Genomic DNA, 26,773 nt, shown 5'->3' on the forward strand with positions numbered 1-26,773 from the left:
AGCGAGTATTGCCTTATTGGACGGAATGTCTATATTGAACATGCTGCAAATGTGTACAGTGAATAACAGACGAAATCGAACCCTGGACCTCCTTTTCGTAAATGAAGAAGGCTCTATTGACTGCGCCGTTTCAGAAACCCCTTGATCCGTTAAAAACACAGTTAGTTGTTAATGACGAAATGCTGGATGTCAGGGAGTTCAATTTTTCGAAGACTTATTTCCATAGGCTTCAAAACTCGCTGCAGGCATTGGGAGACTTTGTTGAATTTCGCGATCGATGTAGATATTGCCGTAGAAAAACTATCATGTTCCCGCACCATGTTTCCGACCAAAACCAGCATGGTCCAATCGTCAATTACGCAAACTGAAAAGATTTCGAGCAGCTGCGCTTCGGCATTATACCAGCCGACGAAACCCCATTACAAAACGAGAGTTTATTGAAGTCAGCAATAGTTACAAGACATATAATTGCTTTCTCTATGCACGACACGTAGCCAGAACCCAATTGAACATGCAAAAAGAAATCCAAAGCAGTTTTGGTCTTTCGTTAACGGGAAATGCAAAGAAAATGGGCTTCCTTCCAGTATGTTCCTTGCAAATGAAACATCAAGTACCCCAAGCGGCATCTGTGACCCATTTGCGTAGCATTTCTCAAGTGTGTTTAAACAAGTCTTGACCAACTCCACTCGTAGCCTTCAGGATGCCCCTCGTGATGTAATTAATTTAGGTATTTAGGTATTTCCATTATATTGAAAAGATGCGCAAGCGGATTGTGCACGCCTTTTAATCATATCTCGTTAATCGTTCTCTATCTATACAACTAAGAAATAACGAGTCATACAGTTTCATCAACTTGTCGGGATTGCCTCAAAGGAGCAATCTAAGACCGTTGCTATTCTCATTGTTCTTCAATGACGTTTGTTATGTTCTACCTCCTGGGTGTAAACTTATATATGCCAAACTATTTCTTATTGTGCGGTCTATAGAAAATGCATGGAACTACAGCAACTATTAGATGTTGTCTATGGTTGGTAATCGTAACTTGCTGACTCTCAGCATGTCCAAGTGCTCCATATTATCTTTTACACGTATAAAAATCCAGTACTCTGGAACTCCACCATCTCCGGGAAAATGCTAGAGAGAATGACAGTTGTCAGAGACCTCGGTGTACTTCTGGACTCACAACTTCACATTCAGAAATCATTACTTTCATGTTATAGCACAGGTAGATAGAAATCTCGGCTTCATTATAAGAATCGCCAAATTTTTCACTTGTTCGATCTGTCCTGGAAACTTCAGCACCCATTTGGTGTCCTTATACGAGCATTTGGATCAACCGGATAGAAGCAGTGCAGGCAGGATTCCTCCATTTGAGCCCATTTGAGGATTGCTTCTGAAGCAGTGGCGTAGTAGCGGGGGGGGGGTTGGGGATGAAACACCCCCCCCCCCCCGCCCGGAAATATTTTGGAGAATTTTGCAAAAATTTGATATGTTAAACAAAAATATGCCTAAAATTTTAAATAAAATTCTCAAAGTTTCATTTACTAAAGTTATCTTGTGAAAATATTTCCTTGTAGTGAAAATTGGCTACAGACTCGACACCTACCTGACGGCACGGTGTGGAGGCTAGCTCAACCGCCGAGGACTATGATAAGTAGATCGCGGCGAAGCGAGGAGCTGGGAGCTTATTGGTTCACGAAACGGATATCGGTACCGAGAGAAATTTCGCCACATTCTGTAGTCCTTGACTGACGGCGAACATGGACTGGAGAGTGTGAGAGAAGTATCCCCATATAGACCACCAGGCGATTCGCTACCGCATCAGCCAATGGAACCCTGCTGCAGCACGAAGAAGGACGGGCCGCAAGCTAAAGTGGAAGACGAAAGACTTTAACGAAAACCTAGTTACTTCGGCGAACAACGTAATCAAGTACGTTGATGCGGCTGATCTAACAAGAAGGATTGTGACGGCTTGTGACGATACAATGTCACGAAAACTAGGGCCATGCAGTAGACGGCGTACACGCTTCTTGTCTTAGATCCAGAAGGCGGGCTCAGATCGTAAGAACGGAGAGTGAGAGAGGAGCGCAAGCGACGTTTCGAGAAGGTAGGGACTCTTTAAAACGGGAGATCAAGCTTAGCAAGCCAATTGCCATAAGTAGCTGTGCTGAGAAATAAACGCCAATCCCTGGGGGACGCGTACTGATTCGTCATGACGAAGACGAGGGTCCGTCGACACCAGCTGAAATATGCCCGGGTAAGCTAAAGATAATCGTTGAGGGTCTCTTCCCGAATCACGATTCAACTACCTGGTCACCGACACCGTACGGCGAAGAAGAAGGAGGCAACACAGTCGAGTGGCAAGTGACTAACGACGAGCTCAAAGACGCGTCGATGTGACTAAAATCAAAGAAAACCCTCGGTCCGGATGGAATACCAACCGTGGCGCTGAAAGCTGCGATCCTGGCGTATCCGGACATGTTCAGGATGCTACTGCTGAAGTCTTTAGATGATGGTAATCCCCGAAATGAGGAAGGTGCAGAAACTGATGTTGCTGCTAAAGTCAGGGAAGTCACCGGGCCATCCAGCCTCGAATAGACCAATGCTGCAGCGTGACATAAAAGAATGAGCCAGATCCTGAAGAGCTACTACCAGAGTAGAGCACTGCTGTACCAGACGAACAAACGGGCAATATGCAATGCGAGTCACAGCGGGCGTTCCTCAGGACTCCATTCTCTGTCCAACACTTTGGAATAGGATGTACGATGGGGTCTTAACATTGCGGCTTCCCAGGAAAGTGAAAATCGTTGGTTTCATGGACGATGTATCGCTAACGGTGAGACACTTGAAGAACTGGAGGTGTCGGTGATGGAGACAATGAAACCGCGAAAAGCTGAACAGGACGCTTCGATTGCTGGTCGTACGAGTTGCGATTGCGTACCGGAGGCAGTATGCCTTGTCGCCGAGATGATCCCCATCTGCATTATCCTGACGGAGGATATCAAGTGCTACAAACAATGAAACGCCAGAAACGTGAGGAAGATGATGAGAATCGATTCGATGGTGACGTGGCAGCAGGAATGGGACAATACGGAGAAAGGAAAGTGGACCTACCGGCTCATCCAAACCTATCGGTGTGGGTCAATAGAAAGCACGGAGAGATGACCTTCCACCTGACACAGCTCCTACCGAGCCACGGCTGCTTAAGGAGTATCTTCATCGGTGTGGGTACGCAGCGTCAACACTGTGCTTGAAGTGTGAGATCGTCGAGGAGACACCGGAGCGTCTTTGAATGTCCGAGGTTTGGAGTGATATGCAGGGAGCTACTTAAAACGGTCCTCACCCGGATAATGTAGCCTACAGAATGACAAGCAACGTAGAGACGTGGAACGCAGTAAACAGAGATATGATGTAGATCAGTGATTCTCAACCAGGGGTCCGCGGACCCCTAGGGGGCCACGAAGTCATTGCTGGGAGTCCGCGAAGAAAAATATATTTTCCGAGTGCATATTGAAATTTCAAGTCATGTTTCCTAACAAATTGAAAATAACACATTGATAGCTTACAAAATTGATGTTTAACTATGGGGGTCCGCAGCAACCCAGTGTGATATCTAAGGAGTCATTGGTACGAAAAAGGTTGAGAACCGCTGATGTAGATCATGACCGTCTTACAACGGAATGGACATCGAACCTCCGAGGACTAGTCGAATAGACTGCAACAGAGCAGCGAGTATGAGTCGTCGAAACGCCAGCGAACCGGACGTCACGCTCCATGCGGATTCGTCAGACCGACCACGGCACCCCACCGGTTGTTCCCATAGAAAATAGCGAAAACCAAGCTATTTTCTATCGGAACGATAGAAAATAGCGTAAGCTAGATTCACCGCTGGGGACTAGAATGAGTAGACAGCGACGAGGCACCACTAGTCACCACTAGTAGTGCTAAATGGCCCAAGAAGAGAACTAAAGGGCTTAAAGGAGTTGTGGTGCTAAATGGCACCGGCCACGGAGCCAAAGGGCTCAAGAAGTTGTAGTACTGAAACCAAAAAAGAATCGGTATCGGGAGAACTTCTTTCGTCTGGGACCTCTCCGTCAGCGTAGTCAGATTCACCGCCGGGAACGAGATCGCGTAGATCGCGACGATACACCACCAGCCGCGCCGGGGCTCCAGCAAACCGGATGCCCTACTCTACCGGAATCGCCGAACTGCTCGCAGCACCTGGCTCGTTGGCTTGCTTTCGAACTTCTCTCGCCGGGGAACTTTTCGTCGGAGTAGGCTAGATCTATAGTCGGGGACTAGACCGAGTAGTTCGCGAACCAGTCGGAAGCTCAACGAGGAAGTGGTACTGAATGGCACAAGGGAACTGAAAGGCTCAGTAAATTAGACAGTCTGAAGTTTGCCGCTCAGATTGTCCTCGTAGGGGAAGAGCATTAATTCTATACCAACAGCTTTACTACCTTGACTACCCAAATCCGTTCCCTGAGTTGTTGGTTTTGAACATTTTTTTCCTGCTCAGAATGTTTTTGAACATTTTTTCATATATATACAAAAAAATTTCATATCCCCCCCGAAAAAATTTCTTACTACGCCACTGTTCTGAAGTATACCCTGAAATGGGTTTTTCCCATTTAACTACATTTCATGTAAACCAACATAGGTCAGATAAAAAATAAGAATAAAAAAATAAAAAAAATAAAAACAAAAAAATGTCACACTCATACGCACACATATACATAGACATTTTGCGATCTCGACGAATTGAATCGGTATATGACACTCGACCATGTGAGTCTCGGTTAGAAAATCGATTTTTGCAGTGATTGCATAGCCTTTCTTTATATGAGAAAAGCAAAAGTGGGAAATAACATGCGATATATACATACATCCTATGGAAAAATATAAATTGGTAAAAATTCATTAAATGCTAACAAACAATGGTCACCAACATTCACAATCGAGTGTTGAAATTTAAAATGTACACCAAATATGCGATAAGATTTCAACTCCTACATAAATCATTAACTTTAATGAAAATTCTGACCCAAAAATCGATTTTCGTTCCCTTCAATTCCCATGCCACTCATCAAGCACATTAAATATTTTCCGACCTCATAAGAAGCCTCACCGACAGCAGCAGAGCAACATTTCCAGTGCATTCAACTTCAACGACACACCGGGGCCAGTCTCGGACCGTTTCTAAAGGACAACATAGAAAATAAAAAGTAATTAAAAAGGCTTTCAAGAAAGCAGCAGCGATAAACTCGCAAACTTTTGCCATATATACCACCAATACACACCCGTATATCCGTATATACGTATGTGTCATTGCCTGCTGATGGTCGTCCTGTCCCGGGTTAGAAAATCACTGCGCTCAAAATTTGCCGTTTGTGTGTAAGGAATTTATAAAGAACGGCGGAAAATGAGTCGCCCGGTGTATACAAAGTAAGGAAGGAATCCCGTTCCCATTCGAGCAGAATCACGTGCACGAAGCAAACATTTGTACAAGTCGTACAAAAGGCGACCTGGAGATTACCGAAGGGATGGGGAGGGGGGAAACGTCCACGAAGAATATCCGACCACAAGCTCGCACTTTCCTACCGACTACAGTCACACAGTTTTGATATGAGGTTAAAAGCAAAAGAAAATTAAAACGTCCCAAGCCACCCGCCGGGAAATGTTGTTTCGCACACTTTGAATTGTTTCTTCTCACCGAAGAAGGGTGGTAATTTACAAGGTTTCAACTTCTGACAGCTCGGGAGACACGGTGGTGTACTGTACCAAGATCAGATACGGTTCTGACTAATGTAGTGGAAGCTCGTTGCTTTTCGGTAACAAAATACCGCTTCATCACCCTCCCTAGTGCTTGTATGTAAATATTGACGAATCGACTCCAGAGGAAACAAAATAAATCCTTTGGTATTACTGCGAGCCATATAATCGTTCAGCCAAGGTCATCCTTAACGGGAACCCCTCTATCAATTCGCAGTGCCAGCATCCTTCAAGGACCAATTTCCTCCGCCACAGCTGCGAGCAGCCGAAGAAAGGGATAATCATTTCCCCTTTTTTCTTTTCATTTCGATTTGTTTGAGGAGATGGTACCCTGGATCTCAGCCCGAATGGCGGCCACAGCAAGCGTCAGCAGTAGTGGTTCGAGAGCGTTACAATCGGAAATGGAAACGATATTACCGACAGGGACCGGCAAAGGACCAACTAAAGATTGATCATCATTATCATCATCATCATCATCATTATCGTGACTATTGTCACTTTTGTCGGTTGGATGTTGTGCAGTTGACTGCTGAAATTGGCATTGGTTTTTTTTTCTCGGCCGCTTTGCTAACCCGTCCGTACTTTGTGGCAGAGCAATCAGAGCTCGGAAAAGGGAGCAAGTGCTGCTTCCCTGCTCTGGATTCACGCTGTTGGCTTGTAGGTCATCCTTGTTTTTATTAATGCCGGTGTAGGGGACGTGTACCTAAGACAGTCACATTAAGAGGGACTACCGTTTTTGCCTTTCTCAGTGGAAAGGTATAGCAAATGCTCTGAAAATCGACTGGGTAACCGAGGCCCTTGTGACTTTGTGTATGTATGTGTTTTTATTTGTTTTTTTAGAGAGTAGAATTTTTCAAAAAAACCCTCAGCAGAAAAAAGTACAAAAATCAACATCTCAGGGAACGGGCTTGGGCTACCACCAAGGCTGCTAAAACAACTGCTCTTTCTTAAAACATGATTTCTCCCCGGCACTACCTCACGGCATTACTTCAGGGAGGAGTTTATTATGTGCATAACACCCACTTTAATCCAGCCGCTTAGTAGTTAGTTTTTTCAGCAATGTTTCAGTACCACTTCTCAACACACCACCAGTTCTTGATCATCTACACCGACTGACAGTTTCTGCAAGGTAGTCGGAAAGCTATGCAGGGTCGAGACTAAGTGCTCTTTTTTCTACGAAGTCAATTGGTGCGGCAAACTTCGGATTGTCTTATTTACTTTGTGCCCTTCAGCACCACGACTCGGCTCCCTTGTGCCATTGAGCACCGCAGCTATCTTCTCGTATCATTCAGCACCACTTACTCGTTGAGCTCCCGACTTATCCGCGAACTAGTTGGTCTAGTCCTTTACGATGGAACTAGCCTATTCCGACGGAGAAGTCCCCGTCGCGAGAAGTTCTCCCGAAACCGAGCCAGCCAACCAGGTGTCGAGGTCAGTTCGGCGATTCCGATGCTGCCCCGGCGGTTGGTGGTGTCTCATCGTGGTCTATTCAGTATAGACCCCGGCGGTGAATCTGGCGCCCCGGCGACCCATACCCGGTACTTTACCGCGGTCTACTCGACTAGTCTCCGGCGGTGAATCTAGCCTACTCTGGCGAAGAGTTTGCTCGTGGTGATTGAACTCTCGAAACCGTTACTCGCTCTTCATCGTGCCATTTCCGCTGTAAGGCAGTCATGTACTGGGCAATCACTCTGTCGATCGCGTTCCACGTGTTTACGTGTTTCGTCTCTTGTCATTCTATAGACGACATAAACCGGGTTGATGTCCGGTCCTTCCGTTTCGAGGCGCTCTCTACGTGTCGCTTTGTACCTCGGACATTCAAAGACCACATGCTGCGGTGGTTCCTCGAAGTTCTCACACTACGGGAACAACGGTGACGTTGCGTGCCCAAGCCGATGAGGATGCTTCCTGAAGCAGCCGTGGCCCGACAGGAGTTGTGTCAGGTGGAAGTTTATTTCTCCGTGCTTTCTATTGACCCATAGGTTTGGGATGAGCCGGCAGGTTCACTTTCCTTTTACTGTACTGTCGTTTTTTATCAGCCTCACTTTTCTGGTGTCTCTCCGCAGATGGGGGTCACCCCGGCGATAACGCATACTGCCTCCAGCGATATTTTCCTGTACGCACTCGTGGCTTGTACGGCCATCAGCCGGAATGTCTTGTTCAGTATTTAATGGTTCCGTTTGGTTTTCAACGCCGCACTCCAGACAGAAACCCCATATCCAGGGATGTTATGCACCTCAGAGCAAGTAAAGAGAAGAATAACAAACGCTCTTTGCACTTTTCATGCGAACCACCGCTCTTCTCTTTCACAATAAACCTCTTCACTCCGATGCGTGTTGCTCCCATACGTGTATTCTACTCCATGGCTGCACGCCACAAAGAGTAGAAATAAAGAGGCTCTTTAGTGTGTATCTTGGTCCCACGGGCACGTAAGTAGAGAAGCCTACCATAAAACATTTTTAAAACGTTCTTCCGATCTAACTTTATCTGAATTGTAGTTTGATTCGCCTTCCTACCTGCTTGCCAGTTAGGGGAGGCACAAAAAAGTGGCTCTTCAAGGTGACTCTTTGAACGAAATTGTGCAGCTCTTGGTGCACAGATCTTACTATTTTTCGTTTTTAAGTTTCTTTTTGTGCGGTCGTTCTGCACATCGCAGTGTTTTTGTGCTGCTCTATTTTTAATCGGTGTATTTCGCTCTTTGTGGCTCATTGTGTGAGCAAATAACAAGCCTGCCCATATCGCAGTAACGATGACGAAACACTATTCTATTCTATTCTAACCCTTACACAGCCAGTATTGAAAAGCATCCTGCAAAACACCGCAGTTATTCTGTAGTGTTTTTCTTTTGTCTGTGCAGAGTTGGGTTTGAAGGTGTTTCAAAATTAGACGGAAATTAAATTAACCGTTTAATGAATAATTTAATTAACGAATTGTTTTGAATCATAAAAGAGGAAGAAACGAGGACAACCGTACCGACCATTTCAGTTGTAAGGAGATATAATATACCGTTGGGAGTGACTTGGCTAAGAAGGTTAATGTCACTCCTTTGATCCTTTGGGATGGGACAGAGATATTTACACCTTGCTCTGGCTAATAAGCCTAGGTTATAACGCCTTTACTCGCTCTGATTTATTGTAATTACGTAGTATGCATAATAACTGCTACACAACCAAATTATTCATAAGTAAAATCAATGCTACGGATGGTTTTTGTTCAACTGAACAACAAGTAAACTAATTATTCGAAACTTATTTCGTGGCACCGATATCTTATAAAGAATGGAACAAATTGCATCGCAACGCAATTTTCCAATTCAATCATTTTAAAAAATTGCCTTTGTTTAAGGTTATGTTATATGATACAAAATAGCCATCATATTATCCGCACTATTAGCACGATTTTCGAGGGGACATCATCGGATGTTAAATTTTGTAATGAAAAATGGAAAAGTCTCACCGGGAACTCCAAATATCAACTTATCAGTAGTATCCCGCTACTTGTCTAAAACTACTGCCTGACATTCTTCTTGTGCTGAAGAGTCTGCCAATCCATCCTCAGGGATCTGCATACAGGAACAGTGACCACCAAATTGGCAGCTACCCATCATCCTATTCATGTAGTTTAACTACTCTTTAATTTAGCGGTAGTCCTGAAGGCATGCAAAGGCTGCTTTTCAGGATACTTCTGGATATACTATCCGCACTATTTACTTCGATAAATCACCCTCACTACTCACAATTAATTTCGCTTGATTGTAAACTAATTATTTCATAAAACTTAACACTAGTTATCAGTTCTAATTTTACGTTTTTAGAAAAAGTAAGGGAGCGAAAAAAGTCGCACCGAAGCGTACGGTTACTAGAATCCCCGATGAGCATTTTGTCAGCCTGTTAAGAATAATTCTTTCCAAGAGTTTTCCCAGTGTATCCAGCAAACATATAGGCATACGTGGCCAGTTCGCCCGGTGGTTTCACTGACTTTAGCAGCAACACCAACTTCTGTACCTTTCACATTTCGGGAAAGTTGCCTCCATTTAAACACTTCTGTAGCACCATCCTGAACATGTCCGGGTATGCCAGGATCGCAGCTTTCAGCACCATGTTTGGTATTCCATCCGGACCGGAAGCTTTCTTTCATTTCAGGCGCATCGATGCTTCTGCATAGATCCAGCAAACAATTTTGTAGTTATATCAAAATTTCAACCGTATTATACATGTAAATATACAGTACTAATAAGTCGTACACAATGCGCAAATATTCTATATACGGACAAAAGTAGAGGCAACATATCTACATTGAGAAAAAATTGGGTTTCAATATACGATATAAGCTGTGCATAAATGCAACTGTTGTCGGTACTTAGTCTAATTCTATGTAGTAAGACAGACACCTTTTATACACTCTTACGACTCAAAACAGTACTATATACGATAATATTAGACATTCGGATAATATTAATAAAAAATAACAGTTAAAAATGAGACACATTTTTGGACCGCCTGCATTTTTTAAGTACAAAAATTATTTTAAAATTTTCGCATCCTTAAACGTTTCTAACATTTCCTTTTTCCTACAAATGGGTTCACTCGGTCTCAAACCTTGAAGCATCAGTTTCCGTGCCTGCAACATATCCCATACACTCATTGACAGGTGTAGTTAGTACGGGCCAAACTCATTGACTCTTGGAAAAACGCTTGGTATGATACCACTCTGATATATGACGTTGTCTATGCTTACGTGAGATAACTAACTCGCCTATCATAACATACTTTTAATGATATCCGAAATGTGTTGAAATCAACTTATATATTATAACTTCTTCCCCGTACGGATAAAAATGTTCATATATGTCCATTTGTACATGTAATAATCCATTTAATGTCAAATTTGTATAAATTCTTCGAGGTCTTTCGATTGTGTGCTTTTTTATAGCAAAGAAACTATAAATCTTTACCAAAAACATGGAGGAGAATGCCACATGAAATTTTAAATAAATTTTAATTGTATAAATAAATTATAAACTTTTGCTTCGCTACTACGAAACATATATACAAGTTGACGTTAAAAAAACCCATTGATGCTTTTGTTTATACGCTACCCATAAATAAACCTCCACAGCTTGATAGCCATCATTGCCGGCCGCACCCATCTCCATCGTTCACAAGGAAAGATAAAGGATAAGGTAGACGGAAAGTGCTGATGCTTCACCTACTTAACGGGAGGACGACGATTCATCAGTCTCTTCCATAAGTGTCACGTAATTGCAGGTTTAGAAGGGTGTAATCCCAGACATTCGCTCCAAGCAAACGATGCGACCTGTAAAGCATAGTTCATTAGGTAGTTGTTTAGTTAGTCTTCGAGTGCATGCTCAAGCAACCAAAAGTGAGCGTAAGGGAGCTGCATAAGCTTCCCGTTTTAAGTAATTTTGCGATACGTTTTGTGTACTAATAGCGGCTTAAGCAGCTTTCAAGTTCCATTGAAGCTTAAGCAGCCTGAAAGTTCGCTAAAAACTTTATGTGAACTTTAAAGTGTGCTTTTTAAGTATTATCCGAACTTCTGGTTGCTTGGGTGATCACTCGAAAAAGAAAAGATCTTGTTTAGTTTTTGGTCCTTTTTAAATTCTAGGTAGCCGGCTGCCGAGAGTATTCTGTTTCCTAAACAAAAGCATATTCAACTCCACACGGCCAACCGTGGGAGTATTGCCTAAAAGGCTAATCTTATTTGCGTAATGGGCCGGATAACTATTAATTGCAACAGCATTTATCCAATGGCGACATTATGGAACCACTTTGAATCGACTTTTTCATACAAGCAGGCATACAATAAACCTTTCGTTTCGAGATGCGCAATGCCACCCAAGATTTTGCTATTTCTTCTCTACGATATATTTATTATATTGAAAACTACCGAGTGACTACCGTTATACAGATAAAAGGTTGTGCTAGTACGGGATGTTATAAATCAAGGAAAGTATTTCCTATTGTACATATCGGAAGATTTGAAAAATACACGTATACGAGCGATAATAGCAACCATTGAAGGGAAATGCGAAGGATTGGTAACCTGATTCACGAGCTGCTTAGCAATAAAGGAACTTGAAATTAGATTAATAAAACAGGCGCGGCGAATTTTCAATACGTTTTAACCTGCGACCATCGTTACTAGTCAGATTAAAGTCTTATTGCGACTGATTTCCGATCAGCTATTTATTATTACGGTATTATTTCCTTGATTAGATTTGTTCACACCCTCTCATTCTGCTACTATCAGCAGATGGCTAATAGCACCCATTTGCCGTCGGTCTAAGGATCAAATGTCATCAATAGACTACGACTCGCATGGAGGCATGAGATAAATCTGTAGTCTACATCGATTGACGAAATAAATAAATATAAAAATATTGATAGGAGACTTGTGAGATCTAAAGAGACTAGAAAAATAAAGAGACGACAAGCTCCATGTGGAATACGAACTAAGCTATAAGCTCCTACAGCTGATTTGAAACTCCAAACGGAACATGGCGTCTCTTTTCCATAAGTCTCTTTAGTGAGAACTATGTGATCTCGCCGTTTGATGACCGAAAAAAAATGTTCCCAAAATCGTGAATAAAGTGCCACGAAATCTGGAACAATCATATTTTTACGTTACGAAAACAGGACCATGAACAAAAATAATGTGGTTTTATAATTATGCTCAATTTCCCTTCAGTAACGCCCCTCCTAAGGTTTTTATTAGTGTACAAGTTAGTTTTTGTTTTGTGAAATTTAGTCACTGTTTCCGCCATGTCATTACTAAATCGGTTTTTCTTTACGTGAATTAGTACACAACTTTGTGAACGTTATTAATAAAAGCAAAGGTTGGCTCATGATGTTATTCATAGATTTAGGAACATTAGTTCTTAAATTCAAAACTGTCTGGATACTTTTTCGTGAATTATTTTACGAAACTCGAAATTTTATTCTTGAATCTATTCAATCCTCGTGAACTAATTCATGATTCGTAATATATTACTCCCAATCTAATATCCGTGCTCGAGAAATAATACACAAAATCACCAAATATTATTCATGTATTCGTGATCTGGTTCATCATTCCTTGTATAATAGTCACGACTTACCACTCGTGGTCGTGAAATAGTTCAAGAAATCATAAGAATATTATTCAGGTATTCAGGATCTGGTTCATGATTATAAGTATAGGCTCTTCATCTTTGGCACTACCAGCATCTCTATTATTCAAACGCTCTCTTGTTGAAAATGTTTTTCCCACGAAGAGGAAAGAAGCTTTGATAACTCCAATCCACAAAATAGGCAATGTACATGATGTCACCCATTATAGAGGAATTTCAATCTTAAGCTGCCTCCCTAAAATCTCCGAGAGTATGTTGTTAGATGTTATCTATCCCGCGTTAAAACACATCATCACTTTGGACCAGCATGGTTTTGTAAAAAAGCGCTCGACAACTACAAATCTGTTGAGCTACGTGTCATCGCTAATTGATAAATTGGAAAAACGACAGCAGATCGATGCGGTGTACATCGACTTCTCGAAAGCTTTCGACCGTGTTCCTCATCAGCTTGCTGTGGAAAAGCTAAGACGGACTGGACTGCCGGACTGGCTGACTAATTGGATCTCCTCGTATCTTGCGAACCGTAGCGCCTCGGTGCGACTTGGAACTACACTCCCGGATCCTTTCCACATTTCAACGGGCGTTTCTCAAGGGAGTCATCTCGGACCTCTTCTATTTGTACTCTTTGTGAACGACCTCTGCAGTGAATTATCGTCTTCTAAAATCATGTATGCTGATGATCTGAAAATTTACCATGTCATAACAACTATGGTAGACTGTTGTGCATTGTAAATGGACGTCGATAGGATTATTGACTGGAGCGACAAAAACGGAATGAGTGTGAATGTTCAATGGAGTACATACTCCAATTAAGTTCGAATACTCAATGTGTTCTGCTCCCGTAGAACGAGTTGTATCCGTCAAGGACCTTGGTGTCATTCTCGACTGTAAGCTACGCTTTACCGAACATTACTCTTCCGTTATAGCTAAAGCCTACGCTGTACTTGGACTCATCAAACGCAACACTCGTGATTTCAATGATGTGTATTGTATAAAAACACTATACATTACACTGGTACGCAGTATTCTAGAATATGGCGTTACTATTTGGGCTCCGTATCGCACCATACACATTGATCGTATCGAACGGGTACAGAAGAACTTTATCAGGTTTGCACTACGTCGGTTACCCTGGCAAAACCGTTTCCAGCTTCCTTCATATGAAGATCGCTCTATCCTCATCAATCTCCCTACACTGCGAAACAGACTCTCCTGCGCTTCTAGCAAAACTCGACTTCAACGTTCCGGGACGGACTTTTCCTCGAGAATTGATTTTTTCCGACGCTCAACACATCGCACGCAGTACGGCCAGAATAATCCTTTGGATGTTTGCTGTCAACTCTTCAATAGTGTCTATCATTTTTTTGATTTTAATATTAGTAGAGAATCGTTTAAATTAAAAATAGGATTAAGTTAGTGTTTAGTCTAAGTCTGTGCGATGTAACTTTTTTAAATCGAAGACAATACAATACAATACAATACAATAATAGTTACGACTTACTATTCGTGTTCGTGAAATAGTTCGCTCAATCATAAAATATTATTAATGAATTCGTGAACTAGCTCATCACACCTAGTAAATGATTTACGATCTAATTTGCGTGTATTCCTAATCATTTTCAATTGTATGCATCATGGTGAACTATTTCACAAAATTTGGAGTATTATTCGTAGAATCATTTTTGTTCCCTGCTCTATTCCATGAAATGTCATATATGTTCAGCTCCATGCGACCAGTAAGAGGCACAAGCAGTAATTATGAGAAAACTATTAGGACCAAGAACATCGTTATTCATTTGATAAGGTTCATTATGAGCCATGAACAGAGATTGAAAACAGCGCTGAACACCAAACATATATTATAGAGCCTTGAGGTGCTCATTATATAGTTCGAAGAACAAAATACCACGAATCAGTCTCACTTAACATTTCCATGTTGATGTCATGAACCTGAGTCACATATCTCCACGTATCAAATTCGAAAGTAAGTTCTAGTATAAAATATCAAGATAACTCACAAATAAGTTACGAAAATGATGACTAAGATTCTAAAACCAAGAACATATACCACGCTACTCGTAACAAAAACATCAAAAATCGTGATAAAGATCCAGAAATCACGAACATAAATCTCGCTACTCTGACCGGAAAATCCGGTAGTAAGCTCATGAATAAGCTCCTGCAATCATTAGCATCTTTTAACTGTCGTCTATGTATTCTCAAATTATGAACAAGGATCATAACAAAATTAACATGTCCAGGGAACAAACCACAGTAACCTTACCAAATATTCGAATTCGATTCGAAGGCGCGAGCTAGTTTTTGGAAACACAAATGGTTTTATGAACACGGGATTTATTATTCATAATTTTAAGGCGCTTGGTCACGGTGTTCCTAAATCGTTTAGTTCACGAAATCGTGATCTTTTTCATGAATTTATGAACAGATTTTTTTCCGTGTGCTTGTTTCTATTAATTCTAGTTTATTATTCAAATGACTAGTAGATACTGTTATTGCTTATAAATAGAATTAAATAACAGATATATTTTATAGATGCCCATAAAATAAGAAAGCTTGTTTCAAATCAACCTCAAACCATTAATAACGTGGCAGCTTACTCTCTATAGACACATGCCTACACATCCATTGTATCCACATGGCAGAAAAGAAGCACGTGAAAGTACTCAGCCGTCGGTAGACTACTTCAGTAATGTAGTACGTGATTTTAAATAAGGCAGCGGCTCAAACCACAAGACTCTTCGCCATATGAAAAGGTTACCGACCCGCCTCTGTCGTTCGTTCTGGCGAGCGCCCTGTCGTAGCAGTAAAGTAGCAACAAGTATTGAAAGGGGAAAACTACTCGGAAATGGCTGAATCCGGTAATATAGCAACTAATTTGATGGGGACGCGTGGTAGTTTATTATGTTGTTACGTTGTTTTGAGATAGTGACGTGAAAATTCGTTGATGGTAGCCCATTCCAAACTTTTAGCTATTTTCTTCTTAATGGAGAAAAATAGTTTAAACCAAAACTTTTCTCTACTAAGGAGAAATATAGCATAGCTCATTTAATTATTTTTCAATGCTTAATAGTGAAGTTTTGCCAAAATGCTACGCTAAGGAATTTTACAGACTATTCGCAGATAGTATAAATAAATCGTCGTTGACTGATGAGTGAGCCCAAAAATGTCTAATTTTTAGTTTACAAGGATTGTTTTGAGTAAGACAGGACTTAAGGCACTTATGAATTAATACATGATAAGACCGCGAGAGCCACATTCGCATATTAAAACAGTACATGGAAGTTCCAACGGGAAGGTTCCACAATCACGGGGTATCCTCGCATATACAAGCCAGACAGGGTAAATACCCAAGATGATTGATTGCAGTAATTATTGGCATCAGCTGAAATACCATACGATGCTGTGTTGTGCAGTGCCGGAAATCTCAAAGGATAGTGTCTTAATCAGCAGTCCGTAAAGAGTTCCTCTCTGAACGAACGCCAGTAAAGTTCCATCGAAACCCTCCATCACGAAGGTAATAATTTACCTGTAATTAGATCAGGAAACCCTAATCAACCATCTACTTCATGGCAAGCCGTAGAGAATTGCGAAGAGTAATACTATCATACGCCCAGTGCCACAAATAATCGCAAAGGTAAAGGTTAGTTTGTTCATCAAATGTCACGGAATTAAAGTTAACTGCTTGTGGCACGCGGAGGGCTTTTGCCCATCCGGAGTCTACAGCGTAGGGAACCGATCAACAAATGAGGTTAGTTTTAATGTTATGAAATTTCGAAGGAAATAATGCAGAAGACAGGAGACATAAGAGGCAAACTCAAGACAGAAAGAACAGAAAGACAGAAAGACAGAAAGACAGAAAGACAGTAAGACAGAGAGACAGAAAGACAGAAAGACAGAAAGACAGAAAGACAGAAAGACAGAAAGACAGAAAGACAGAAAGACAGCAAGACAGAAAGACAGAAAGACAGAAAGACAGAAAGACAGAAAGACAGAAAGACAGAAAGACAGAAAGACAGAAAGACAGAAAGACAGAAAGACATAAGATATTAAGGATAAGACAAAAACTCAACACTTTGATAACATTGCTTATACCTATAAATACATTACTGTTTTATCATGACCTACATTTAATACAAAAGTATATCCCTATCGTTTCTTACCCTTCATGAAAAAGAAAATATCAAATCATTTCAATCCATTAACCAATCCCGGTTGAAAAATCGAACACCATAACATGCCTCCCAGCAGCGTGACGGCATGTTTCCACATCCTTTTGTGCTACCTCATGCTACCCGCACCCATCTTTCGGCCACCACCAGCTGCCCAGTGCGCTAGGTTAGAACAACATTCTTCCACCGTGTTCTCCCCACTCCCACTCTGTTTTCCCAACCACATCTCAGACCGTTCATAAACAACCCAGCTTGACTACGTCAATTCGACTGCATCTGTAGTAGGCTTCGCTCCTACTTTGCAGATTTTCACCTCATCCCACCGGCGGTGGCTGTGCTCTCTCGCCGATTGATCCTGCCACTACCACTGCCAGTCCCGTCAGTCAGTCGGTCAATCTCCCGTGCTCCCACGTGCTCACCAGTGCTCATTCAATTCTCGCAGTAGTAGTCCTGTTCGTTATTCTCTCACCGAGGCACGCTCACGTGTTTTCCACCCGCAGCAGCAGCAGCAGCAGCAGGATCCAGCCAGTAGTCGACAAACGAGCGCAGCAGGCCGGATTCAGTTTGCTACCGCTCGCGTTCGGTTCCGGTCGTCGATTTCGGATCGTTCCGGTCGTCCTTGGGGAGTTGACGTGACCAGCGTTGAATAGGTGCGTGTGTTGTGAAGAATAAAATACCTGCTGGCTCACAAACTGTTTCGAACAGCAGTCGATGATTTTTTCCCGACCCGATGACGGGTGTTTTGGACGTGCAAAGGAATGTTATGAAATTTTGAAGGATTTTCCCCAGCTCGGTTCACGGTGAGGAGATATTATTCGCAGCCTGGGTGAGGTTCGGGTAGAAACAGCAGCATCAGCAGCGGCAGATTTGGCTGTAGTGACGTCGTGACGAAGAAGGATAATAGTAGTTTTCTTTTTTGCTCGAGAGGAAGAAAATTTTGCCAAGAAGAGCCAAGTGACAGCATTGGGGAGGAGGCAAAAAAAAGAAGAAAATATCACACGACGTCGAGGCGCGTCTTTGCCGTCAGGCGTTCCTGATGCGGATTATGCAGCAATAAAGGAAATATAGTGTTTATTTTTCGCCATAGTGTGGTGACAGAAGGCGTGTAGAACTGTGTGCTCAGGCTGGTGCTTTGTGATATGTGGAAGGTGGCAGCGAGGAGGATTTCAACTGCGCCTATATGTGTTTCCGGATGTCCTGAAAAAGTATAAAAGCTGGTACGGAATCTTGATTTCTTGATGGTTTCGGGGTTGAATTTATTTTCGTTCGCCGTGTTTTCGCTCGCACACTTTTCAGTGGTGCGAATCTTGTTGTTTTTTGTTGTGAAATAGATTAAGGTAAGCAGGTTTGATAAAAAAAAAATCACGGAGCACCATCGATTGAACTAGAGATCCTAATTGAATTCCTGTCAATAGACCGTGCTATGATAGAACGACAGATTTGTTAATGAATGGGATGGAAAAGTGGTGGCACGAGTTACGTCGAATTCTTTCGGGAAATGTTGATAGATGATGATAAAAGGATTGACACTGAATTGAATAGTTTTATGCATATTCAATTTGATCCTGACACGGTTTTCCAATATTTCCAAGGTTTAATATGGTAGCGGTATCTGTATGCCATTTCGTAATTTAATGTTAGTTCATAAGTGAATGTTGGTTTGTAGATAAACATGTCGAAGAAATGCGGCAAAGTAGTGAAGGTCCTTTGCGTAATTCGATAAATGGACTTTGGGCCGATTTCTTCACCCTCACTTAACGCTTAAGCCAGGTTTAAACGTGCTGATAAACCTGGTTTAAAAGTTAAGCGAGGGTGAAGAAATTGGCCCTTAATCTTCAGAATTTTCGTTTCTCGTGTACAAAATGTTTCGCACAGTTTTACATTTCTTACAAAAGAAATGTATAGGATTCGCTCAAACTTTGAAAACTTTTTCCGAGGCCCGGAGGGCCGAGTTTCATATACCAATCGACTCAGCTCGACAAATTGAGACAATGTCTGTATGTGTGTGTATGTGTGTATGTGTGTATGTGTGTATGTATGTATGTACAAAATGTCATGTAATTATCTCAGCAATGGCTGAACCGATCTTATTGAAACTAGTTTCAAATGAAAGGCCCAACGCTCCCATTTGACACTATTATTTTTGTTTTTCGATATGTTGTTTACTTTCTGAGATATTAGTAATTTTGTCAAAACAGGGCTGGTTTGAAGCGAATAACATTCGAACAAGGCAACTATATCGCGTGAAATAAACAGAAACAAAAAGATTATGAAAATACCTTTCTAACAAGCTATAGATTGTCAAAATCTGTTCACGAGCGGCGGAGATATTAAACATTTTGTATTTTCATTCTTCGCTTACCAATTTCCACTAACTAAAAATGAGACCGTTCCGTACAGAGTATTGCTTTACTGGTTTTTTAGGGTCAAAACTAAACCGATTTTGAATATCCGGGTATGCAAACACATCTGCGTGATTCAAGGATTTTGATTCCGAAAACATTTTGTGAATTTACTTAATAATCAATTTCTATTTCTATTTCTCAAAAATTAATAAGCAAGTTCATTTCAAAGACAAAATAATGTGTAAATTCACTTCAAAGTGCAAATTTGTCCAGAGTTTTTTTTCGATTATAGAGGTTTTAACCTTAAGGTCATTCGCCTCTTCGGGTTAGAAAAATCTCTTATGAAAAATTTCTAACCCTATGTGCGGGGTCGGGACTCGAACCCAGGTGCGCTGCGTACAAGGCAATCGATTTACCAACTACGGCTACATCCACCCTCATTGTCCAGAGTTGATGTATTTATCTGTTGGATTGAGCAATGCGTTCACTCGTGAGATAGACGTTGGATGGTATATGAATACATCAAGTAATCCTTCTAGTAGTGAGAAAATAGATTTCTAATATAATTCATATTCATATAATATAAACAAAAATAATGTCACAGCTCTCTCATTTACCATTCCTCACAACTGACACTGAGTTGTACTGAAAACCCCAATATACATTTTTCATGATCAATATGACTAAAAGCATATTTATTTGCGAAAAAATACGACATGTAATTTCAAGAATGTTCGTGTCTCAAAGCAGTGCAGGGGTACTTTCAATACTAAGTGGCTTTTCGATGAATTTAAATACTTATTCTGGTAGTTTGAACTATTTCTTTGCAATGGTATTGCTTTGTATACGACTCATTAACCCATATCTCCAGAACGAGAATTCCGAACGAAACAATTCGCAAGTAATAAGGATGGATGGAAAAAGACTGCATTGTAATCGACTGCACGTACGAGTTTTATGCCATCGATAATAATATAATTGCCAACATAGCCTGGACACTTGACACTCTTTTTTCTAGATATTTCAATGCGAATGAATACTATTTACAGGCGGCCTTTTCTCAGTTTGCTATTTCTAATTACGCGTTAAAATACTGAACCTGAAAATTCCATTCTATACAAAATCATTTTTCAGATGTCTGTAACCAAAAAGATATCTTTTAATTCCAAAGCAAATTCCTGATTTCTAGATTTTCTGATGACTAATTAAGGACCATCAATAAAGTAGAAACACCAGATAATCCTAAAAATTCCGTCAAGAAAAGAAGAACGAAAACGTGCTCTTTGCAATGGGATTTTCACAAACATTTCAGAATATTCTGAAACAATGGTTTTGGAATTCGTGAAATTCGTTTTATTCATTTACTTCATTTCAATAACTTTCTTAAAATATTATTATATATTCTCATTTTTTCCAGCTTATTCCTTTAATTCATTATATTCGTTTGGTTTATTTTTTGCATTTTAAATGTTTGACTAATAATAAATATATGATTATTTCATTTTAAAGATTTTTTTCATTTAGCATTGTTTTTATTTATTTTGTTTATGTGACCTAATTTTATCTATTGTATTCATTTAATTCTTTGTATGCATTCCGACCAGTTTATTATCTTATGAATCTTATTCGAAATATTCATTTAATTTTATTCACTTTTTTCTAATATTTTTTTCTGATATTTTTCCGGTTTACACTTTTATTCATATTAATAATCTGACTAATTTTGTTCAGTCTTTCACTTTATTCATTTCATCTAGAACATTTTTAGATACAATATAATTTCTGCTATTAATTCTATTACTTTTTAATATCGCTGATTTTTTCATTTGAATAATTTAACTGCTTAACCCTTTCATGCCCAACTTTTTTCTAGTGCATGTAGGGTTTCAAAACTATTTTTCCTTTGAAACGGTGGGGTCAAGAAACTCGAAAAACCTTTTTTAATAAAGGTAGGTGCTTTCCTTGCAGTGCTAGAAGCAGCTCAATTTTTACCTTTCAATGCTCACTACAATTTTCCTAGATTACTTACAATAGTCCAACTGCGTGGAAAACGTAGCCAAAAACAGTCTAAATTGATAAGTTTTATCAGTTTTCACTAATATTGCAACATAACGAAGATATATGAAAAATTCATTTTCCATCGTCAACGTAAACGGTCCCTGGCAGCACTGCTCCATCGGAGTTCAATCAGACTAATTGCAATAACTTCAGTTCTAGAGCTGATCCTTGTAACTGTTAATACTCAAATGAAAGCCAAAAGTCACATTTATTAGCCTGACTTGTTTTTGTGAGCAAATCTTGCCTCAATCAAAAGTTATAGCTGCTTAAAAACGTTGTTGTCCACAAACAACATGGGCATGAATGGGTTAAAAACAAACAAAATGAAAAAATGATAAAAAGACAGAAAACATTTTTATTGTGATAAAAAATCTTTATTTTGTTCATATTATTCATTCCAATCATTTTATTGATTTTATTAACTCTCTGTTTATCCTGTTATTTATGAACAACATTTTCAAATAGCTTTACTGCCCATGCTCGCAAATCAGTCCCATAAAGATAGAAAACGGGACAAATATGCATTCATGGGCAGTATAACTTTGGACTTGGACAAGATTTCTTCACAAAAAAGTAAAACTAATAATTGTGACAATCACCGTTTATTTGAGCGCTAATAGTTACAAGAAAGATCCGTAAAACTCAAGTTATTGCAATTGCTTTGATTGGATTTCACTAGAGCAGTGCTGCCAGAGACATTTTCAGTTATCGATGTAAAATTATATTTTGATATATCTTCGTTTTCTTTAAATATTTTTGAAAACTGATAAATCTTATTAATTTGGACTGCTTTCGGCTACTTTTTCTGCCCAAACGAACCATTGAAAACTTTGCAGGAGATGTGTATTAAGGATTAGTATGTAAAAATTCAGCAGCTTCTAACACTGCTAGAGAAGCATCTATCTTGATCAAAACAGGTTTTTCGTGTTTCTTTACTCTAACACTTTTAAGAAAAACGGTTTTGGAACCCTATATATGCGACAAAATAATTAGGTATGAAAGAGTTAATTTAATCCATATTATTCATATTAGGTATTTATTTTATTATTCCAATTTTTTATGGTTTTATTCATATTATTTATTTCAATCATTTTATTAAATGGTTAGTTTTTCCCAGTTCACCTATTTTATTCTGTTTCTTAATTTTATCAATTCGGTTTAGCCAGTCCTTTATGTTATTGTATGATAGCTTGTTATCCTGAAACAATTTAATTTACTCTCTTAATTTCATTACATTTTATTATCGTCTAATTTTAATTTGAGCTAATTTGATTTATTTATTTTATTAATTTGATTTATGTTAATCATTCTATCCATTTTATGAATAACTTTTTTATTTTAAATTTTGTTTTGTTTTATTATTTTTCTTTAATTTATTCAGTTAATTCGAAGCGTTATTTGTGCACATCTCATATCTAGTTGCTTGTAAATTTAGCGTGTGATCGGCAAGCTAATGAATAATACAACAGTGATATGTGTAAGAAATATCTCATCTCACTGATAGGTGGATTAAATCGGTTTTTATTAATTTAATGCCATAACAGTGAACATTAAATCAGTTGAGATAAAACATCACATTAATACACACAAGGTTATATTCACAGTTGCAGATATTTTGATTAACACATCTGAACCTTGCAAAAATTTTGCGTCGTACTTTTTATTCCAATAAAGTTTTTGCTGTAGTTTTGGAACAAATATTCTAAACGGTATTCAATTACTAAATAATAATTATTATTATATTATGAATGTTGACTCTTTCCGGCTTTGTGATTGATAGCTATATGGTTGTTTTTTGCCTTTTCCATATATGTAGAAAGGATATGTAGTTACTCCAAACTTCGACTTTTTATCCGAGTCTTATATACCAATTAACTCAGTTGGTCAAGATAGGAAACAGTATGTGTATGTGACCAAAATGATTACATTATTTTCCCAGGGGTGGCTGAACTAATTTGTATAAACATAGTCTCGAAACGAAAGTCATTGTAATTTGTATTGAATTTCATTTGGATCGAGATTCTGGCGGTGGTCAGCTATTTTCGTCCGTGTCCCTTATCAGCTATTTTATAAAGAGATTCATCAACAGTGCTATCTTTGAAAATGAACTACCTTGGTTATGCATTTAATTTTTCGATCTTATTTTATTGCAAATAATTAAGTAGTCTTCATTTTAGTATATTCAGAATTGCACATATTCTGTCGTATGTAATTTTCGATGTTCTTTGATTTGATGTCATTGTAAGGGAACACGTATCCGCCGATTGATGCCAATCGAGCTGATATTTCTTTGGACTGATCAAACTAATTTTTTTATTTGTTCAGTATGTATTTGACCAACCAGGAAGCTAATCCACTGGGTATTGTGTGTGAGGAATATACATGATCTTGCCTGAGTGAAATGATGACTGTTGAATCATATATGAAGGATGAGAATTTACAGTTCGCGAGAAGAATCAGTAGCTAGTTACCAATTTGCAGCAGTCATATCAGCACGAAGAACATATGCTTCATTGTCATATTCATTGGCTTACTTTTAGTCCAATAAATCCATTAAATTAAATCAAATTAATTGTTCTCATTATATTGAATACTTTCATTTGTTTTGAAGCAGTGCATGCACTGTATTATTGATTGTCATGTTAACTATATTTCTTCATGAGTAAAAAATATTCTAGCTTTATTATTGACGTAAAAGGTGACAGGTTAGTTTCATTTCGTTCTTATTGTTTTCAATCTTGTTCTTGTAATTAGTGTAAAAATTAGCGTCTTCGATTATATATTCGACATGAAAAGCTGGTCGTTTCAGGTATTTCGGTAGTGGTTAATTTATACCGTCTTTAAGCACTAGCGGCCGTTAGTTCAGTGAGCCGTTTATGCGATCTCCGGAGGAGTAACAACGCGCGCGAATAACACTCGGTACCTTATTCAATTCTTCGCGGAGAAAGAAATCAATATATAATTGTCATTTTTTGCTATATAAATACCAAATTTTATATACGATGAATAGTGCTTGTATTGCGAAGTCTTCAGTTACATACACTGCTGGTCTATAAAATAGGTGTGAGATAAAAACACATGAAATTTTGAGTATTCTCCAAAAATATTTAAATATTTCGATGTGTGTTTTCGATCAATATCTTGCTGAAACTGCCATGTAAAGGCACGTTATCTTTGCCATAAGACTGCATGACATCCTTTAGGATGTCCATCCTTTAGCCTTGCATTCGAATGTTGCCATTATAGTGGTGTTGTGAAAAATAGGACCTGCGCTATTCCACGAAAAACAAGGCCCAAGCTTCATTGTTCTCGCCTCCGTGCTTTACCGTATTTTACGTGTGTCGCAGATCAAACTCTTTGCACTTTGGACGTTTCGTTGTGCATCGGAGGAAAACAGGTTTGTCTTCGATTCGTCCCTCCGAAGGATATGTTGACATTTTTTGATTCCTTCCGAACCAGGCCCATTAACACTGTTAAAAAGCAAATTGCATATTTCTTCGAAGGCTTTTGCTTTTTACCCTTCTTAGCAATTCTTTCTGCGAATTGTTCTCGGACCTACCACTTTTCCAATCTGTGCTGAATTAATCATGGATGACGCGAATGGATCAGATTTCGCTAATAATGCAATACAATGGTCAGCTGCTTTAGATGTTTTCTTTGGTTTTTTGTGTGTTTCCATTTTTTAAAGGTTTTAAGGCATTTGTAAAGAAGTTTTCGGAACGCCGAAGTGTATTCGCTATTTATTTGTACGTCTTATCTTCTTGAACAAAATTTCTTAGCAAAACTCGTTCCACTCCAGTAGCGTGAGATGCTCGAACCATTCTATAACGAATCTTTGACTTATTCAACATTTAAATACATTTATTCGTACGCAGAATTCAAACTTTACCAAATAAAACGTATAATAGAATTATGTAAAATAATAACCCCTTAATATATTTTACACTTAACTCGTGGACTGATATTATTGAAACGATGAAGGCAAATAACGAGAAAATACCCCAATTGAAATTTCTTTCTTCAAATATTTTTACGGAAAAAAACTAGCAAAAAAAATTTCACTCGGAAGTTGTACAGAAACTGGACCTTCAAGAAGATAACCATGAAATAATTTTGAGCTTGCCAAAATAACCATTAACTGTACCGAATGATTCAATCGGATACACTAGCAGTTCTACGCGCACGTCGTTTGTCCCCCTTTCCTGTCAACATACGACCAGAGCCAATCTTCACTAATGCTCCTGCTGCTCGAAACGAAACTGAGACAGGCTCTAATCCGTCAACCGTATCAAAGTGAACGAGCTGACAGCGGTTGGGGATAGAACCCGACTCAATCCCGAGTTTAGGCGAAAACGGCATAAGCATGGCCTGTACACCGGTTTGACACCGCTGAGAGATAAGAAATAGGAGTTCTGTATCAGAGGTGAATGGCGACATGGTTTGGCCTCATGTTGCACGATAATACAGCTTTGCCAACTGCTACGTGTCATACTTAGTTAGTTTAATTAGCATTAGTTCAATGTAGTCTCCCTGCTAACTTATTTGGTAATGCGGGGTGGGTGTATGAAGGGGATTAAAATTAATATTCCCTTCATTAAAGATTTAAACTATTAAGCCCCTTATTTATTCAGGAATCAGAATATATTTGCGCAAATGGCACGTTCCCTGTATGTAATCAGGGATTTGTTGATTGCCGTGCCTTTTTATCATTTCCTGAACGGAAGGAAAGGAGAAGGAGGAGGGAGGAAGTAAAATTGGAATGGTGGGAAAAATAACAGCACAAAAACAAACAGCAGGTAAGCTAAACTCACAAGAAGTTCAAATTACATGCAAGTAAGCCTAAAGCTCTTTACCACACTGCATAAGGAACTTTGGTATGTCTCTGAGTTTCAGTCGTCCAAACACGATGTCACCTATGTAAGGACGGTCGAAAGGTCTAAATCGCAATTGCTGGATAGTTGCATATCAGATGATATGAGGTTCCGTAGTCGGATTCACAAAGATCACATGAAAAAGACTCAGCGCGCTGAATAGTTGCCATGTGATCATTGAGTTTGCCCTGGTCAGCATGCCGCAGTGGAGCATCGAAAAATATAGTAGATTTTTCGAAATCACTGGGCACGATTGTTCTAGAAACGCCTTTGTTTGGCGACACGTTTGTAGATTTCTCCAATAATTACGGTGCTCGGACGAAGCCCAAGACCGTATTTTTTCCCTTATCCAACGTGTCGAAATTGGCAACGCGGGCTCAGGACCAACGAAGTCAATCGCTGAACCCG

At 39.6% G+C, this 26,773-nt stretch overlaps 1 protein-coding gene across 4 annotated transcripts in view; it reads left to right on the forward strand.

Annotated features, from left to right (window-relative positions):
• The window catches only part of LOC131686697 (uncharacterized), a 1,014,555-nt gene that overhangs the window by 783,161 nt on the left and 204,621 nt on the right, over positions 1-26,773 (forward strand). Inside the window, exon 1 of one of the 4 annotated variants that reach the window (XM_058970602.1) lies at positions 17,646-18,308. The exons of the other annotated variants lie outside the window; for them this stretch is intronic. The gene's annotated coding sequence lies outside the window, so the exon portion shown is untranslated. Of the gene's footprint in view, positions 1-17,645; positions 18,309-26,773 lie in introns of those variants that run through there. 4 annotated transcript variants of the gene reach the window in all.

Source organism: Topomyia yanbarensis, chromosome 3 (genome assembly GCF_030247195.1).
Source record: "Topomyia yanbarensis strain Yona2022 chromosome 3, ASM3024719v1, whole genome shotgun sequence".
In the NCBI taxonomy this organism is placed as follows: Eukaryota; Metazoa; Arthropoda; class Insecta; order Diptera; family Culicidae; genus Topomyia; species Topomyia yanbarensis.